This window comes from Elephas maximus, chromosome 14, assembly GCF_024166365.1.
Source record: "Elephas maximus indicus isolate mEleMax1 chromosome 14, mEleMax1 primary haplotype, whole genome shotgun sequence".
Classification (NCBI taxonomy): Eukaryota; Metazoa; Chordata; class Mammalia; order Proboscidea; family Elephantidae; genus Elephas; species Elephas maximus.
Genome location: NC_064832.1, coordinates 79,104,692 through 79,119,655, shown reverse-complemented (window position 1 = coordinate 79,119,655; position 14,964 = coordinate 79,104,692).

Genomic DNA, 14,964 nt, shown 5'->3' with positions numbered 1-14,964 from the left:
CAAGTCCCCTTTGAAGCTTAGAAACTATAGTGATATCTCCTTTCTTTGAATTCAGAGTATCAACTCTGTCTCTTATGTTGTAATTATACAAGGCCAAGGTGTTAACTTCCGTTCTTCGACAGTAAACTTGCACATGTAACTATTTTAAGACACATAAAAGGATTTAACTCATTTAGTCGCCTCTGCTTCTCACTAAGGAGTTGATAAGCAATTCTTCCTCTGAACCAATAGAGTGTATCAGATGTCTTGCACTGTATTTTTTCTTTTGGTTGTATATGTTTACCTAAGCAGCTTATGGCAAGAATATATATGAATTTATGCACATATATGTATGTATGAATATGTACATATATAAACAGGAAGGTCAGTGGTTCCAACCCCCGAGATGCTCGGCAGGAGAAAGATGTGGCAGTCTGCTTTCATAAAGTAAAATAGCAATACCATTCTGTTCTATAGGGTTGCTATTAGTGGAAATTGGCTCAATGGCAATTCAAAAACCTATTGCCGTTGAGTCGATTTTGACTCATAGCAACCCTATAGGACAGAGTAAAACACAAAGTTTTACTACCTTTTTTTTGCAGCTAGTGTTTCCTGCCACTTATTTGCTATTTGAAAATGCCATGGTGCCTGTCCCTATATGGCCTGAGTTCGTTTTCCCTTTGCTGATGTCCCTACAATGGCAGTTACACTTGGACACTACGGAAAGCCTCAGAGTCTAAAAGTTCTTGGCATATTACGATCTCTATCCTTCCATAACTGTATTGTCCACTAAAACAGGAGTTCCAATAATCAGATTAAATTGAGGCTTTTTTTTTTTAATTTAATAAAGATTCTTGAAATTATTCACTAGAATTTTAATATAGAAAAAAAGCCTGCTCTATAAATTTTATTCTTTTTATATTTTCAGATATTTCTGATAACTGACCATATTTGACAGCCAATGCATTATGAAGCTTTACTTTTTAAATTTTTTTTATGTTAGAATTTTACTCATGCTAATACCATGAGTGACTTTTTTGTTGAATTAAATATCAGTTTTCAAATCCTGGGAGAATATTTTCTCAACTTTTCTGCTATTCAAATGTAACATGAAACACTTGCAAGTTTAATCTGCATTATTTACGCTTTATCCATATCTTTCTTAAGTTTAGACAGTCAACAAAAAATGAATCCAGCACAAATTTGTAACATTTGCCGATTTCCATGGTATAATTCTCTAACAACGGCATTTTTCAAGTTATCAACACGATGTCAGCGAATGCAGAGTAAGGAGGAGATACACAGTAGCATGCCAGTATACAGTGTTCCACCTCACACATGCTGTCACTAGCTGCTGTCAAAGCGGCTCCTGGTCACGGTAATCTTACATGTAATGTTGCCCAGTCCTGTGCCATCCTCATGGTTCTTGGTATGTTTCAATCCATAATTGTGGCTTTTGTGTCAATCCATCTCATTGAGAGTTTTCCTCATTTTCACTAGCTCTCTACTTTATCAAACATCATTTCTTTTTCTAACAATTGGGTTTTCTTTTTTTTTATGGTTGTTGAAAATTTATTTAAATTTTATTATTATTATTATGCTTTAGATGGAGGTTTACAGAGCAAATTAGTTTCTCATAAAACAATTTATACACATACTATTTTGTAACATTGGTTGCCAACCCTGTGACTTGTCAACATTCTCCTCTTCTCAACCTTGAGTTCTCCACTTCCATTCATCCAGCTTTCCTGTCTCCTCCTGCCTTCTTGTCTTTGCCTGTGGGCTCGTGTGTCCTTTTGGCCATGTATACATGGTTGAGCTATGTGCATTATTGTTTGTTTTATGGGCTGTCTAATCTTTGGCTGAAGGGTGAACCTCAGGAGTGACTTCAGTACTGAGTTAAAAGGGTGTCCAGGGGCCATACTCATGGGGTTAATTTCAATTTTTAAGGAAAATGATAAAAATATTCTTGGTATATATGGCCATTAACATTGAAAATAATTAATGTGGCCTCTAACTCAAAAAATGTATCAAATTATATTTCCGAAAGGCTATTCATAATGAACAAACAATATAGGAAAAAATTAGGAGACCACATGTGAAATCTAGTTACTGGGTCAGCTTTTTTTTTTAACTTACACTTTAAAATCTATACCAAAGAAGTTGAAAAAAAAAGAAAAGACCTATTTGCATAAAAAATTTCACATTGTGTATGAAAAAATACCATTAAAAACAATAAATACAGTATATTAAAAATTTATTTTTTATACTTGTCAGGGGAATGGTTATATAAACAGTAAAACTCTATAAAAAGGCAACCAATCTTACCAAGTGATAAGAAATAAATATAACCAGTAAAAATATGAAAAATAATTTGTAAAAGAGCAAGTTCAAATAGCCAATAAATGTTGTTATTCTTGTTAGGTAGCATGGAATACAGAACAGAACTGCCCTCTAGGGTTTTGCAGGCTGTAATCCTCAAGGAAGCAGATCACCAGGTCTTTCTCACAAGGATTTGCTGGTGGGTTCAAACTGCCAACCTTTCAATTAGAAGCTGAGTGTTAACCATTGCACACCAGGGCTCTAGCCAACAAATAACCCATTGCAGTCAGTCAATACTGACTTATAGGACAGAGTAGAACTGCACCATAAGGTTTTCAAGGGAAGGCTAATGGATTTGAACTGCCAGCCTTGTGGTTAGCAACCATAGCTCTTAACCACTGTGCCACTGGGGTCCCTGAGCCAATAAATAAGAAAAGAAAATTAGCTTCACTCGTAGTTAGGAAATTGCAAATTAAAGCAGCAATGGACAGTCCTTACCAGTCAGATTGGTAAATATATAGAAAGTAATGACATTTACTGCTGATACCTAATTTCGTTTTCTTCTCAGTGATACAATTTGCCTAATCCTCATGTTGACAATGAAAGTTTTATTCAAATCACTGCATCCAGCAAGAACCTAGAATTTCTGGGTGACATAAAACCTTCTCCATTAGGTCTGGGCATTCTGTGATCCACAGATCTATGAGCTAAAACTAAATTTCTTGATCTCTTTAAACATGTACAACTTTTCTCCTCATGAGGAGTTAGGACAGATTGAAGATACATACAAGTCACTGGTTTGTAGCAATTCTGAAATCCCAAGGGAAGGAAGATGTTATTGGTGATCTCACAAATCTCCCCAAAACAATTTCCATCTGTGGTACTGTGACATTCTCAGTATTTACATGTACAGCTAGCTACACTCACTTTTGAGTTCCTTTGCACACTATTTTTTTTATTTTACTTTTTATGTATGTATATATATTCTTATTGAATATCTGTTTTGATGGATTTTCTATTCATGGCTTTTTATGATTAAGAAAAATGAATTAAAATAAATCTCATGAAATGAAAATTAAGGTTTAAGTTAATATATAAAGAAGTCATAATAAAAAATGACATTGAGATTAGAAGTTCCTAAGAGTATATATGGGGCCAAATTTGCTGCTGTTTATCTCTTTCTTTGGAAGTTGAAATATTTTTGTCTGTATCCTCAGGTTTAGATGCTCATTCCTTGGTCACATATATTGAGTTGAATCTAGAGCTAACTTTTCACAATAAATAAAACAAACAACAACAACAAAAAAATAGATCTGTTAAATAATATTCTCTCAAATGAAAATTTGTAAATGTTTTAATTTTAAACATTAGAAAGTTATCTGGATTCTTAACAACTTTGGTTAATATTTTGGCGAAAAAATGAATATTTTATAGTTGGCACCCATAAAAAACCATTGCTGTTGAGTCAATTCCGACCCATAGAGACTCTAGAGGACAGTGTAGAAGTGCCCCATAGAGTTTCCAAGGAGTGGCTGGTGGATTTGAAATGCTGACCTTTTGGTAGGAAACAATTTTGTAAAAGCTTTAAGTTTTATTGTTATTATTATTTATTTTTCAGTAGCAGCTATCCATTTAGGAGAAGAAGCACTGCTTAATTCTTGGACCCCGATAGAAGAGCTAGTCTAAAATTATTTTTTATACAGATTCATGGGTATTGAATTACTAAATAAAAGTAAAGATAATTCCTAAATATAAGAAGCATGAGGAAATAAACCTGCGTTTATCAAACAGATAATCAGATGCATCAGTATTCTAGGGTATATTATTACATTAAGAAGCTTTAAAAAACAACAAAGATTTGCCAAGATTTTAAAAACGCAAATAAAATCTTCATAGGGCCTTTAAAATAGGTCAAAAGAAAACCACTAGAGTCACAATGAATTTATAGAAACATGACGGCCTTTTTCAAAAGTATGTGCTTAGAAACCAGTTGCCTTCGAGTGGATTCCAATCCCCGGCAGCCCCCGTGTGTGTCAGAGTAGAGCTGTGCTCCATGGGGTTTTCAACGGCCGATTTTTGAGAAGTGGATTGCCGTGCCTTTCTTCCAAGCCACCTCTGGGCTGACTCAAGCCTCCAACCTTTTAGTTAGCAGCCTAGGGCATAACTGTTCACACCACCCAGGGAATCCCCGCTGAGTAAAATTTCATTGATGTGGTTACTCTTCTGCAACTACATTGTCAAGGAAAATTATTTTTGGAAGTGTGAGATAGGTGAGAAGAGAGAAAAACAGTAGTGAAGCAAACAAGCATGTGAAAGAGAAAAAAATAATTTACTGTCTTAATTTACATTTTATACACAGAGAAATGCAACATGTCCATACAAAAACTTCTATCCCCGCTGTTCATAGCAGCATTAGCCACAGTAGCCAAAAAGTGAAAACAATCTAAATGTCCATCAACTGATGAATGGATAAACAAAATGAAGTACTTGCTACAAAGTACCGTGCTATGACATGGGTGAACCTTGAAAACATTATGCTAAGTGAAGGAAGCTAGTCACAAAAGTCCACATAATCTATGATTCTATTTATATGAAATGTGCAGAATAGGCAAAATTTTAGAGCAAATGAACTGATGCAATAGTTGCAACAGTGAACTCAAACATACCCGTGATCAAAATGATGGTGCAGGACTGGGCAATGGTTTGTGATGTTATACATTAGGTTACCATGAGTCAGAGGCAACTGAACAGCAACTACCAACAACATAGAAACAGAAAGGAGATTAGCAGCTGCCAGGGGCTCGGAATGGAGGGTTGGGTAATGGGGAGTGACTGCTAATGGGTATGGGTTTTTTTTGTGTGTGTGGGGTGCAATGAAAATGTTCTAAAATTGACTGTGGTAATGATTGTGCAACTCTCTGAATATAATAAAAACCACTAAATTGTACATAAAAAAAAAAAAAAGTATGTGCCTAGGGTTAAACATGAATAATGGAGATCAGAATTTTTTTCAATTACTCACTATAAGACAAATTTTTTTTTATTGTGATAGCACTAGAAGATTCTTTTTTTTTTTTTTTTTTTAAATCCAGATTAACTAGGTCAGTTTGACTCTGATGCTCTTTCCCCTGAATGAAACTCCAAAAGAAACTATAGAGGTAGATTTTCTTAAATGCCTTTTACATTATTCCCCAGTAGAAAAGTAAATGAAAAGCATTGAATTTAGAATAAGATACATTGTCCAGATATTGGTTGAGCCAATGAGTAGGTGAGTGTACTTGAAAACTTACTAAACTCTCCGAATATCTACCTTCAACTGTGAAGTGAGGATAAAGAATAACTTGCAGAGATTTAATTACCTGACATGAAAAGTAAATTAATAATTGGAAGCAATTATAATTTTCTTCTTCCCACCTGGGTATTATTCCATGGAGACAGAAGTTTTACGTGGAAGAGAATAGAGCATATTGTGTTGTTTCTAATAAATGCATCAGATAAATTAACTGGTCTATTTTTAAAGTGGCCAACATTTTCTACCCATTGCCGTCAAGTCAATTCCCACTCATAACAACCCTATAGGACAGAGCTGAACTACTTCATAGGGTTTTCAAGGAGCTCCTGGTGAATGTGAACTGCCTACTTTTGGTTAGCAGCCATAACTTTCAATTTGAGAACCTGGGCTATATGGAGAAAAACGGGGCATCAGGATTGGAGGAAGACTCATTAACAACCTATGTTATTCAGGTCACACGACCTGGCTTGCTGAAAGTGAAGAGGACTTGAATCCCTTACTGATGAAGATCAAGGACCACAGCCTTCAGTATGGATTACACCTCAACATAAAGAAAACAAAAATCCTCACAACTGAACCAATGAGTCACATCATGCTAATGGAGAAAAGATTGAAGTTGTCAAGGATTTCATTTTACTTGGATCCACAATCAATGCCCATGGAAGTAGCAGCCAAGAAATCAAAAGACTCTTTGCATTGGGCAAATATGCTGCAAAAGACCTCTTTAAAATATTGAAAAGCAAAGACATCGCCTTGAAGATTAAGGTGTGCCTGAGCTAAGCCATGGTGTTGTCAATCACCTGTTATGCATGGGAAAGCTGTACAAAGAAGAATTGACACCTTTGAATCATGGTGTTAGGGAAGAATATTGAATATACCATGGACTAACAAGAGAACGAACAAATCTGTCGGAAGAAGTACAACCAGAATGCTCCTTAGAAGCAAGGATGGTGAGATTACATCTCACATACTTTGGACATGTGTTCAGGAGGGATCAATCCCTGGAGAAGGACATCACACTGGGTAAAGTAGAGGGTCAGTGAAAATGAGAAAGTCCTTCAATGAGATGGATTTATATGGTGGCTGCAACAATGGGCTTAAGCATAACGACGATTGCGAGGATGGTGCAGGGCTGGGCAGTGTTTCATTCTGTTATACATAGGGTCTCTATGAGTCAGAATTGAGTCAATGTCACATAACAACAATAATACAATATTTTCTAATTAAGTCCTAAATATAATTGGAGACAAAAGCCTTTATATCTCTTCTAAAAATTACATAGTTTTTTTTTGATGTTTTATTTATTTTGCTTATCATGATTGGGGTTTATTTTCAGTTGTGAATGGGAATTGATTTTACACTGGCTGTCCAATATTACACAGCTGGAAATCATAACTCATTAAAGCATAAAACTCTTACTACTTTCATTCAAGTATCTTAATTATCAGTATGAAATTATTTTACTAAGTCTACTTTGAAATAAATTTAACCCAGCTGATTTATAGTTTTCAAAAGAGTTAACTTACTTTGTAGTGGTAAATGTAATTTTTTTTTTTCTGTTTTCTATTCAGTGCTATTAATTCAGAACTGCTTGTCATAAATTTAATTTAACCTAGTCAGTAGCAGGAAAATAGTCACCTTATAAAAAGAAATTTTCACTTTCATAGATGAACCATACATTAAAAAAAAAAAAAAATTAATCAATATGATGTGCTTTGGAGTTTGGACGTGGAATTAAAGAATGATTTCTTAAGTTCAATTACTGTCAACAGAGAAGCATGCTAAGCGATAACAATTATCTATTAAGCAGTAACTGAGCTTCAGGCTGGTTTTAGATCAACATGATTTCAGATGATGAGCATATAAGTATCTGCATTATAATCTATGAAGATTTCAATTAGTGGTAGCATGCTAAGGCGTGAGTTAATTTCTGAAGTGCTCAGAGGTATATTATCTGAAGAAACAAAAGCATGATTAATAGCATAATATACTTATTTCTAAATGTAAAAAGGCGTACCTTTTACGGTTTTTGGAGATTTACTTTCGACAAAGATGCATCAACAAGATCAGCTTATTAGAATGTTGGGATAGGAGAGAATGTGGAAGGTTTTATATTCGCAAACTTGGAAATAAAATAAAAAGAACCAGTAAAACCTTAAGACCAGTCAAAATATCTAAATGGTAAGAGTCTAAATGGTGATTTTAAAAGAATGATGACTAGGAAAGCTTACTTTTCTGAGACACAATTTGTCCAGTATTTACTTACACTTACTGCATTGTATAGCTAATATGTGTGTAACAGTGAGCTAAATACTGAAGAGTAGAAGTAATTTAATGTAAAATCTAGTTCTCCTACATCTTAATACCATTGGAGAGTCGATATGTCCAAACATGTACAAAAAGTAACAACTATTAAGTAGTAACTGAGCTTCTGGTTGATTTTAGATCAACATGATTTCAGATGATGAATTTACAAGTATTTATATTGTAATCTAGGAAAATTTTAATTAACGGTCATATTAAAGCATGAATTAATTTCCAAAAGTGTAAAAATTAGGAAAATAGCATTAATAAGTTATTTGAAGTCACAATGAGTATTCCCTAGTGTTTGAGCTCATCATACATCCTGGAGCAAAGAGTTTTTGCAAGCTAGTGGCGGAAGGATTGTTGGAGACTTTACTGGTCCAAAAATCCTTATGCACATTAATCTGTAGTGATATGAAAGAAAGGGAATGATGAGAGTAAAAGAATAGCATGTTAATAGGTATTTCAAAGTAAATTAAATGTAGGATAAAATAAAGCTGTTTGAAATTAGAAGCAGCGAGAACAGCCAAATGTTACAAAAATACTCCAGACATGTGACTGTTTCCTGAGCCAGGGTGAATGAGAAGAGGATGGTATGGATATAAGGCATATTATTTTGAAGGAACTAGGAATAATTAGAGGTTCCTGGGCAGCACAAATATTTAAGTGCTTGACCGTTGGACTAAGCTTGGTGGTTTGACTTACTCAGAGACTCCTTGGAAGGCAGGCCTGGTGATTTGCTTCTATCTTAGGCTGAGATTCTCTAGAGAATCAAAACCAGTGAAGCGTACATATACATATATATATATATATATATTCTTATGTATATATAGAGAGAGATTTATTTCAAGTAAATAGATCAGCAGTTGTAGAGGCTGGCAAGTCTCAAGTCTATGGATCAGACATCAGGCTCATGTAGCTGCAGAGGCTGACGAACCTAAGATCCGTGGTTCAGACAACAGGTTGCTGGCCCAGGTCCCAAGAATTGGAGGTCAGATGCTGATGAGCCAAATGCAGGATCTGGAACAGAAAAAGCTAGAAAGCTTTGCCAGATAATCCACATATATTGGATACAGGCCACACCCCGAAGGAAACTCCCTTTCAACTGATTGGCTACTCATAGTAGATCTCATTGTGGAGCTGATTACATGACTGCTAAACTACATCATAACTGACAAATCACTGAGAATCGTGATCCAGTTAAGTTGACGCATAGCCTTAATGATCATAGCTTCCAAAATATTATAGCCTTGAAAATGCTATAGAGCAGTTCTACTCTGTACACATTGGGTTGCCATGAATCAAAACAGACTTGATGACAGCTAACAACAACAACAAAGGTTATTAGAACAAAACTATTAAATTTTATAGCAATTCAGGGCTTATTCATTATAAGGTCACTATGAATCAGAATTGACTCGATGGCAATGGATTTTGTGGGTAAGGTTGTCATAATAAATTACCATAAACTTCATGGCTTAAAGCAACTGAAATTTATTCTCTTAGTCCTGAAGGCTTGGAGTTGAAATCAAGGTGTTAGCAGCGTCATTCTTCCTCTGGATAATCTAAAAGTGAATCCTTCCTCGCCTCTTCCAACTTCTTGTGACTTGAGGTATTCCTTGGCTTGGAGCTGTAGGACCCCAAATATGCTTCAGTTTTCACGTGGGCCTTCACATTGCATGATCCCCAGCATCTCTGGTCCACTCCTCTTCTAATAAGGACAGTAGTCCTGAGTGATCTTATCTTGGATCCTTGACTTAATTACAACTGAAAAGACCCTATTTCCAGGTAAGGTAGCATTTACAGGTACTGGTGGGGGGAGGATTTGGGCATACATTTTATTGGAAAATAATTCAACCCAGTATAGAGACTTATATTTTTTCCTTCATTTCAAAAACAGAACTCAAGAAAGGTTAAGTCATCAAATACAGTATCTTTATTTTAAGCAAAAGAACCTAAAGAGAAGCTTATATCTTGCAACTGCATGGAAGATATTCACAAGGTGGAAATAAACACAGAATTTTGGCCTTCATTCTTCAGTGTCTACTAAATTATTTTACTATTATATTTTGCTGAAATTTAGGACCTAATTATAAACAGTCATCCAAAATAATATTCATGATTATAAATAATCTCAGAAGAAAGAATTATTCAAAATACCAAGTTACTGCAAAAATTTTTCATATACACATAACAAAACATTATCAGGTAAGTAAGAAAACAAGGCACAAATTTTATAAAAATGAAGAAGCAATAAAAAACTAGTAGACCTACTAATATAGTCATGATAGAAATATAATGTCTATCAAACATGAACAATTTAATTAAAAAAAATTATAAATTGCAAATGTGATTTGGCAGAAAATTGAAAACAAACTAAAAAAAGAAGAAGAAACAAAAGGGAAAGGAAATTAAAATGATAAGTAGAATACAGAAATTAAGAACTCAGTGGGTGTGTTAAATGGCAGATTAGCAGCATCTGAGGGAGAATTTGTGGCCTGGAAAATAGATCAGAAAAAATTATATAGAGTAATGCACAGAAAAATGTAAATGAAGGAAATGCAGAAGTAAAAGAGACATAGAGGGTACATTACAAGCTATACAAATCATACAGTAGGAATCTATAAGTAAAAGACTGAATGGGTCAATATTCAAGGAGACAATGTCTGAAATTTTTCCTTTCAAAAGACATCAAGAAACAAATTTAGAAGGCTTTTTGAGTCCTAAGCAGAATAAATAGAATGTCACGCTCAGGTATCAATATGCATAAACCTAAATTATACAGAGAATCTTAAAAATCAGCTAAAGCAGTAGGTAGGTTTGGGGAGACATCAATTTCAAAGGAATGATAATAAGACTGACAACTGATTCTCAACAGAATTAAGAGAGGCCAAAAGACAAAAGAAAAATCTTTAACATGCTGGGGAAAACAAACAAACAAAAAAAACTGCCAATCTAGAATTCAATACCCAATGAAAATAACCTTAAAGTATACTGTATAACTAATACATTCTCAGGAGATGAAACCTGAGAAGATTTAACACTTAAAAACTTACACTAAAAGAAATACTAAGGGATGCTCTTCATGCAAAAGAAAGACATTCCCAGAACAACACAATTTTAGAAAAGAATAAAGCTCAACATAATAGATTGTATGTGGCTATTTTTATGTATAATAAATGCAGGTCTCTCCTAGTTTGTTGCATAGTTCTTGGGTTCTTAAAAAGCTTTGAAGCAGCCATCCAAGGCACTTCAATTGATTTCTATTGGCCTGGAGCAACAGAGGAAGAAGGAGAGCTAGGAATAGGAGGAAATAGTGTCATTATGAGATTGCCTCTGTGAACAAAAGCTCCTTTGCCATGAGACCAGAAGAACTGAATGGTGCCCAGATACCATTACTGCATATTTTGATGAAAGATTCGTAGAAAAATCCTATTCAAAAGGGTGAAATGCAGAACAGAATTTCAAATTCTCATGGACTCCAGACTTTCTGGAGCAATAGAGGCTGGATCAGCCCTGAAGTCTTCTTAAAATGAAGGAATAGTTTACATTTCACAAGTAAAAAATGTCTGCCTTGAGTATTATGTTCTTTTAAGAATTATCTATATGGAATTAAACTGACAACAACAAATCAAAATATTAGGTAGGAACCTTAGAAGGCAGCAAGTTTATGCTATTAAGGGAGGAACAATTCAGAAAAGTAGGGTGAGAAATATTGCACGACTCAAAGATGGCAATCAGTGTCACTAAATTGTACATGCAGAAACTGTTGGCTTGGTGAATGTTTTGCTGTGTCTATTTTCAATAACAGCACCAACAACAATAAATAAAATTATAAATAAATAAATAAATAAATAAACATGGTTCCCTACATGGTACAAACTGCTTGCACTCTCCTACCAACTTAAAGATAGGTGGTTTGAACCAAATTAGCAGAAAACTTAGCAATCTGCTTCCGTTAAGATGACAGCCAAGAAAACCCTACAGAGCTGTTCTACTCTGTAATACATGACGTCTCCCTGAGTCAAAACAACTCAGCTGTAATGGGTTACATTGAATGAGGATGTACTAAAAATGTTAATAATATCTGGTGTGGTTAAAACTACATATAATTTTAATTACATAAAATAATACGATTAGAGAGGAGCATAAAAGAAGTTAAAATATTCTACGGTGCTTGTACTATCTGAAGATACGTAAAAGTAATCATTAATATTTCCATTTCAAAAAAGAAGGAAACTTGTAAGATCATAATTATCTGTTAAAAGAATTTTAGTAAAAGAATAGTAAATAATATGTAACTCCTGAGATAACAGAGAGAAAAATCAGTAATAAAAAATAACCAGTCAAAAACTAGCCAAAAGAAAACAGATGAAATCATGTAGCTAAGGTCTAGCCTCCAAATTTAAGGAAAAAAAATAGTAAATTAAACCAAAATCTAATAAGTTGCACATTTTAATTTGTGAGCATCAGTAAGCTGGTATGCTCAGACATTTGGAATGGCTTGTATGTTATTGTTATCAGAGGGAACGACTGCATCAGGGTAATTTCCCACATGCAAGTAGACTTATTCATATTTCCTAATTCTGCTATGGTAAGTTTGTCTTAGTTACATTTCTTTTTCTGGTAATTAGTGCTGTTCATCAAAATTTTCAAAATACAAATGTGTTTTAAATATTGTACAAAATTTTTATTATTTGTAAGATCTGCAGAAATGCCTACTTTTTCATTCTTGGTATTATTTTTACTTTCCTTCTTTATTTTCAAAGAACCACTTTTGACTGAGGTGGTCTTTAATATAGTTGTTTATATTTCATTAATATTTGCTCATCTTTATTATTATCTTCCCCTTGTTGTGTGCTCTCGAGTAGAATCTGACTCATGGCAACCCTATAGGACAGAATAGAACTGCTCCACAGGGCTTCCTAGGCTGTAATCTTTACAGGGGCAGTTCGTCAAGCTTTTTCTCCTTTGGCTCTGCTTTTGGGTTCAAACAAGGGATCTTTTCATTAGCAGCTAAGTGCATAACCATTGTGCCACCAGGGCTCCTTCACTTTCTTCTTACCTTTATCAAAAATAAATATTTAAAAAAATATACAACTTTTTTGCTTCAAAGTATACCATTGCATAAATGAAAAAACAACCAGATTACGGGAGAAGATACTTGCAAACCATTCATCTGTTAAAGGAATTGTATCCTGAATATATAAAGATATCTTAAAACTCAACGATGCTTTTCCATGAAGATAATTCCAGACTCAAATGGCTTTACTAGTGGGGCTTACCAGACATTCAATTAAAAAAATAAATAAATAACACCAATATAATACAAATACTTTACAACATAAGCAAACAAATCCACTGAAAAGGAAGATACTGGTCTTTTAAATGTATTAACAGAATAAAAGAGAAAAATCAAGCTCATGTTATAAAACACATAAAATACACTTGATAAAATTCAACACTCATTCATTAAAAACTTCAACAACTTATTTCTTGGTGAACTATTGGTTTACGATAATTTATTGAACTGCATACTTGTGATTGGTACACTTTTCAATATGTGTACTATACTCGAAAAATAGTTAAAAATAGTACCTAGAATGACTAATTATGTTGCAACTTTGATGCACTGAACTTTTAATTTCTATAAATTTTTAAGTTCATGCAACCTGAAAATACTGTTTGTTTTGTATCATTTTGTCTTTTGTTTCTCTAGAGAGATGCCTATTTTACTAGCCTGCATAAAATAGCAATATAAAAATTAAATTAAAGGCAAAGGAAATTGATTAATGTTGACTGGATCATTTTGGAAGAAAAGGAGAGCTAGACAAGTGTCATCACCAGGAATCACCTTGCCCCCAGTGTAGTCTTCCATGAGATTCAATAAAGATGACTTAATATAACATCAATGGAAATCATGAAGAAAATTGTATCCTTCCTACATCAGGAACAACAGCAACAATGATAGATAACAGGAACAACAATGATTATCTATTGTGTAATTTTTCCCCAATAGCAAATATATTATATTTTGAAATCTTAGGCGCCTGATTAAGTAAAAGGCTAAGGAAAGCACAAAAAAACAAAGCAAACACAATTTTGACATGCCCCACAATTTCCACAGTACTAAAGTCTAACACTGCATTATAATTTCATTTATGTTTTTCTACTGGTAAAATTTCTACCCCATTAAGAGAGAAAGCATACAATTAGAAGGTAACCAAAGTCAAGTATGAAATAAACTGTATTCTAATTTAAGAATTTCTCCCAAGGCAAAACATAAAACTTATATGATAAAGATTATGAGTCAGCATTAAATACTATGTGCCTTACAAATCGATGCTTGGTAATAGTAAGATAACGATAAGGCAAAAGTCGAACATAAGCCTAATGACCTCATTGTATTTATTGTCATCTAAAATTTAAAACATACTCCAGGATTTGTGTTTGCTTGCATGTTAGAAGAATGTCCTATTCCTCTACCTTGGAATGTCAGTAAAAAAATGAAAGAAGCAGGTTCATCTGAAAGCTGGAAGGCATTTTAACAGACTGAGAATTTAGTAAGACTGGATGACATTTGTCAGATAAAATACAGAATGAGTTAAATTTGAATTTCAGATAAACTAGTATTTTATTAATATAAACATGCCCCAAGCTTTGCATGGAACATACTTATGCTAAATGTTAAATTGTTGTTTATATTAAATTGTTCAAATTTAGTTGGGCATCTTCTAGATTATTTGCTAAATCTGGCAACTCTACACTGGACAAACACCCAATAAAGCCCCTAGGGCATCACTCATGGGAACTTCTCTAAAGGGAAAGAGAGCAAAGTTTCTCCACTACTTTTGCCATGCTTCTTTTGGGGAAAACTTCACTGAAGCATATAATATTGTGACAGGTTCTATTTACTGAAAAAAACTACAAAATAAATCCTGAGGGTGAAACAGTAAAAATGGTAAACATGAAATGGACAAGTGTTACATATATTAATGAATTTCTTTATGTTTTTAGTTCATTAATATCACAAGAATAATTGGCAATCTAGAAACAAATAAAAGCAA